Below are 5,286 nucleotides of genomic sequence, written 5' to 3' on the forward strand. Positions count from 1 at the left end.
GTGGTGTGTCTTGTTGTGGAGCCTGGCTTCAGTAGCTGCTGCCCGTGGCCTCAGCAGCTGTGGCTCACGGGCTCAGTTCCCCCGTGGCAGGCAGGATTCTCCCGAACCGGGGATCGAACCGCTGTCCTCTGCATTGCAAGGCAGCTTGCTAACCACGGGACCACCAGGGAAGCCCGAGAAAGCGCTTCCTTTTTAAGAGGTAGGGGATGAAGACAAGGATACCAGGAGAGGAGTGTTTTCACGACAAACCCTAGGAAGGCTGACGTTTCATCTGTGTGCCTTCTCCTCTCCACGCACAAGTGTCCTGATGACTTAGGGTTGAGAATACTGTACCTCCACTGCCCTGGGCACGTGGTGGGGATGGGCAGTCACAAGGACCACAGACAGAGTCCAGCTGAGGCGATGGGAAAGCTTGTGGAGGTGAGGGAGGGTGATAGGCTTTATGTGTGGAGGGTCTCTAGAGATGCCGCAGAAGGAATCCCTTGTCACCCCTGGGTCTGAAGGGACAAGGGATGAAATGGTATCTCCCAGGACCCCCTGGAGAATCTGTGTGAGTAGAGACTGAGTCCCAGCGCTGGGAAGGAGGGAGTGAGATGCTCTGAGACCTAAAGCTCGTGTCCTACTCAATGAGACAGGAACAAGGGCAGTTCTAGTCAACAACCCGCACTTCCGTTTAACATCATCCTAGAAATGTTGGCCAATTCAGACGGACAAGAGTAGTCAATTAGAAGCATACAAACTGAGAAAGGGCTTCTCTGATTGCTCAGTGGTAAAGAGTCTGCCTGCCAAAGCAGGAGCCACTGGTTCGATCCCTAGGTCGGGAAGATCCCCTGGAGGAGGAGATGGCAAACCACTCTAGTATTCTTGCCTGGGAAGTCCCATGGACAGAGGAGCCTGGTGGGCTACAGTCCAGGGGTCGTAAAAGAGCCCAATATGGCTTTATGAGAAAATAACAGCCACCAAAATGGAGAGAGAAGTAAAACTATCTCTCCTTGCAGCTGATATGATAGCATACCTGGGAAACCTTAGAGAATCAATGACAAAACAAACTAAGAATTCAGTAAGGGAGCAGGCTATAAAATGTTCTACTAGCAAGGGAGCCCAAGCAGAAACCAATCTCGGGTCAACAGAGTTGGCTAGAAAATGGGATTGGGGAAGCAGGGGGCTGGAAAATGACCATTTGAAGGAAAATCTGTTCTAGAATTGGACTCTGCACCAGGTTTGGTTCATGGGGACGATATACCCAGCATATCATGGAGCAAAGCCCTGCATTAAAGAAAGAGGCCCCTTGTCCCATTGAGTGAAGAGTTAAGCTGGTGCTAAGCTTCCTGGTCGAGCAAGCTCTGGCACGCTGCTTGCTCTCTGCAGGGTGGGGTGCATGAGAGGCTCCAGAGAGAGGTCTGAGCATGAGAGGGGAGAAGGGTAACATCTAGGGCAGCAGGGTGGTGAAAGGATCAGTGGTTTGGGGGCCAACTGGCAGGGGCAGAGATTTCTTCCTTGTAATTACCCTTGAAATGGCAACCATCTTGGGGTGGAAAAACCAGTGCCCAGGAAGGGCCTTTAAGTGGCAGGGTGGAGCCTCCCTTTCTAGAGGAAGAAATTCATTACCTTCACGTTGCTTTGTCTGCCCAGATGTTTCAGCAGCCACTTGGCTCTGCAGGCAAGGAAACTGCTTATTACAGTGCTTTATGTAAATCTAGTTAGGAAAGAATAGAATGTTTGAGACTGAACGTGTATAGAGCAGGGAAGAATACCTCTGCAGACACGCTCCGCAGACGTAATGGACTTTGGAGCAAGCGTGGTGGTGTTTGGTTTTTAAACATTTAGGACGACACTATTTCCATTCTTAAAAAAGGACCCCATTTTGATTTTACTCTTGAATATAAATTTTCATAACTTTTCAGAAAAAGTATACCTATGAACAGATATAAGCCATTCCTTGCTCCTAGACAGGACAACTCAACACCCCAAGATGTCAGTTCTGTCCAAGGGCACAGGTTCAGTCCCTGGTCAGGGAACTAAAATCTGATTCCGCATGGCCAAACACAAGAAAATAATCACTGACAAAGTGGTGACTTTCTGTAAGGGAGCACGAGAAAGAAAAATATGCAGTTATCTGTTCCCGTGTTCAGAAAGAATCACGAGAACAATAAACCAGAAACTAAGACTAGCTGAATTGTTAATTGTAGAAAGAAGTTTGATGGGAAGACTTAAGTAGAAGGAATAAGTGGGAGGAAAGTGACACTTCTCAGAGTTTCCTTTTCTGTACAGTTTTAACTCTTGGGATCAAGTTAAAGAATAAAGAAACAGGAATGGCAGGGTGACCCTGTGATGGAACACAAAAGTGCAGTTCAACCTCACCTTGTTTCTGAAGACTAACATAGCTGCGCTCGGGTAAAAGAGAAAAAGAACAAACCCTATGAACTTTAAAGCACAGTCGCTGACTATATACCCTCAGGCTAAAGACAAGACCTGGAGAAGCCTAGTTAGTGCATTTGTTCTTCACAGTAGCACAGGTCAGCAATTCTGAAACCACTTTCTGTGTGTCAGAGTGTTGAGCAAATAAGTAAATATATTTGAGATAATGGGAGCCAGATTTCTCATTATTTGAGAAGGAGGTTACAAATACAGAAAGGGGGAGAAGAGGAACTTCTCTGGAGGCCCAGTGGTTAAGATTCCATGCTTTCAATGCAGGGGCTGCAGTTTCCAACCCTGGTTGGGGAACTAGGATCCCACCTGCTGCTCAGTGTGGCAAAACAAAGTGAAATAAAATAATAAAATAAAGGAGAGTAAAATGGACCTGGTGCTGTTGGGTTGGAACTGAGAATTTTCAATTAATTAATGGTGTTGGGTTTTTTTTTTTAATTCATGGGTTTTAAGATGGCTGGACAGATGGAAAAAAAGGAAGGAAACATATGCACTTTTTTGTTCTTTCCTAACACCCAGATTTGTTTTTTAAACACCATTCTCCTCTAAAAGGAACCATAGCTCCTTGGAGAAAAGACCAGGTCCTGGGCTGGTCCTGGGAAAGTTCAGGATGGGTGTGGAACCTCTTCTTATTGCCAAAAAGTAAGGAAGTGCTGAAAGATGACAGGGCTTTGTCAGCAGCAGACAGACATCAGCTTGAAGAAGCTTCTACTTGCCAAATCTGGGGTAATAGGGGCATGAAAATAAACAATGATAGGAAAAATCTACGGAATAAAGAAGACTCCACAAGTTCACTCTGCTAGAAAGAAAGGAAGAAAGAAAAGCATGTGCGAGGAGAATAAAAAGCTCTTCCTTATAGTAGCTTGCAACAAGTACACCTGGAGGAAATGATGGAGTCAGAGAAACCACTCTTTAGCAGCATCCAATAAATAACTGATGTGAATAAAATCATCATCTACAGATGCTAAGACTAGTAGATTAAATTTCATGGGAAATGGGATATTTGTCTCCCCACAAGTACTTAATTAACTACAGTGGGAAACTGGCAGCTTGGCAGTGGAAACCCCCTCGCACACCCCACCTTACCCAAGTGGGTCAACGGTAACGCACCAGTCCCGGGGCCGGCAACACCAGGTGCTTCCTGACGCGGGGCATTGAGAAGGTGGTGGTTGTTTAGTCGCTAAGATCCTGGTGCTGGAAGAGACCTAGGGCAAGAGGAGAAGGGGGCAACAGAGGACGAGATGGCATCATACATCCAAGACATGAATTTGAGCAAACTCCAGGAGATAGTGAAGGACAGGGGAGCCTGAAGTGCTGCAGTCCACGTGGTTGCAAAGAGTCGGACGTGCCTGAGTGACTGAACAACAGCCACGATGATAGGACATGTACCACGCTGACATAAGATGTTAATTATAGGGAAACCCGCTGGGGTGAGGTTGCGGGAGTATATGGAACCCTGTGCGTTCTGCTCAGTCTTTCTTTCATTCTTTAGGGTCTCGTCGTCGTTGTTGTTTTGGTCACACTGTGTGGTGTGCAGGGTCTTAGTTCCCCAACCAGGGATTCACCCGGTGTCCCCTACGGTGGGAGCTCACAGTCCCAACTACTGGACCCCCAGGGAAGTCCCTGATTTTTTTTTTTTTTAAATAAACCTAAAGCCACTCAAAAAATAGAGTCTATTAATTAAAATAAATTCTAGATTGTGACACAAGCATTATATGAAATTCAGATTTCTATGTCAGTAAAATTTCATCGAAACACAGCCAGACATATTTACATGTTGTGTATAGTTGTTTTTGTGCTTAGACAGAAGGGTTGAATAGTTGCCATGGAAACCGTGTGGCTCACAAAAGACTATATAATATTTACTGTCTAGTCTTTACAGAAAAAAGTTTGCTGATCCCCGAGTTCGATAACAGTGTTGTGCCAATGTCAAGTTCTTGATTTTGATCATTGTATGTTGGTTAATGTTAAATCATACCCTTACTTTTTCGGAAAGATACACCGAAGAATATAGGGATAAAGAGACATTATGGCTGCAACTTACTCTCACATAGTTTGGAAAAAACAATTATGGACAGACTATGGAGTATCCTATGTGGTAAAAAAGTCAACATTTGGGAAATCTGGGTGCTGGGTGAAGTTCAGTTCAGTTCAGTCACTCAGTCGTGTCTGACTCTCAGTGACCCCATGGACTGCAGCACACCAGGCTTCCCTGTCCCTCACCAACTCTTGGAGTTTACCCAAACTCATGTCCGTCAAGTCGGTGATGCTGGGTGGAAGGGCAGGTAGGAGTTCATCATACAGTATCCTCACAAGTTTTCTGTGAGTCTGGTTTTATTCAAAGTAAAAGGTTGAAAGCAAAACGAAGAACAAAAGATCATGGGCCTTAGAACCAACCAGAACTTGAATCCCTGATATGCTGGCTCCGTGGCCTCAGAGAAGTGGTTTCGCCTTTCCAAGACTGTGTCCTCATCTGACTTGTAAAGCGTAGATGAGATAATGCCTGTAAAGGGTGACTTGTAGTGTAGAAAATCAGCATTGATTCCAGGTGACCAAGCTGAAAGGTCTACAGTGCCTTCAGGAAAATGATTCCCAGATGTCTGCTTTCCTTGTGGTCAAGATGAGTCAGTCCACCTTCTGAAATGGCAGCCGCGTTTCCAAACAAAAGGCCCTCTGTTGGGGTAAGTGAGCCATGATGATGGCTCCAGTTGAAGATGATGGACTCTGATCAGCCTGAGAGGAGCGTTGAGAAGATGCTTGCTGTGATCTGGGGACTCCTAGTGGAGGGGTTAGGACATGGTCTGAGTTCCCATGTGTGGTGGCAATGTTATGCTGAGGATCTAGGATCAGGACTGCCTT

General features: G+C 45.9%; 1 protein-coding gene across 3 annotated transcripts in view; it reads left to right on the forward strand.

Moving 5' to 3' along the window:
* Nucleotides 1-5,286, forward strand: part of HLCS (holocarboxylase synthetase (biotin-(proprionyl-CoA-carboxylase (ATP-hydrolysing)) ligase)) — a 217,064-nt gene that overhangs the window by 193,368 nt on the left and 18,410 nt on the right. The window lies entirely within an intron of this gene.

Source organism: Bison bison, unplaced genomic scaffold, assembly GCF_000754665.1.
Source record: "Bison bison bison isolate TAMUID 2011002044 unplaced genomic scaffold, Bison_UMD1.0 scf7180017864037, whole genome shotgun sequence".
Classification (NCBI taxonomy): domain Eukaryota; kingdom Metazoa; phylum Chordata; class Mammalia; order Artiodactyla; family Bovidae; genus Bison; species Bison bison.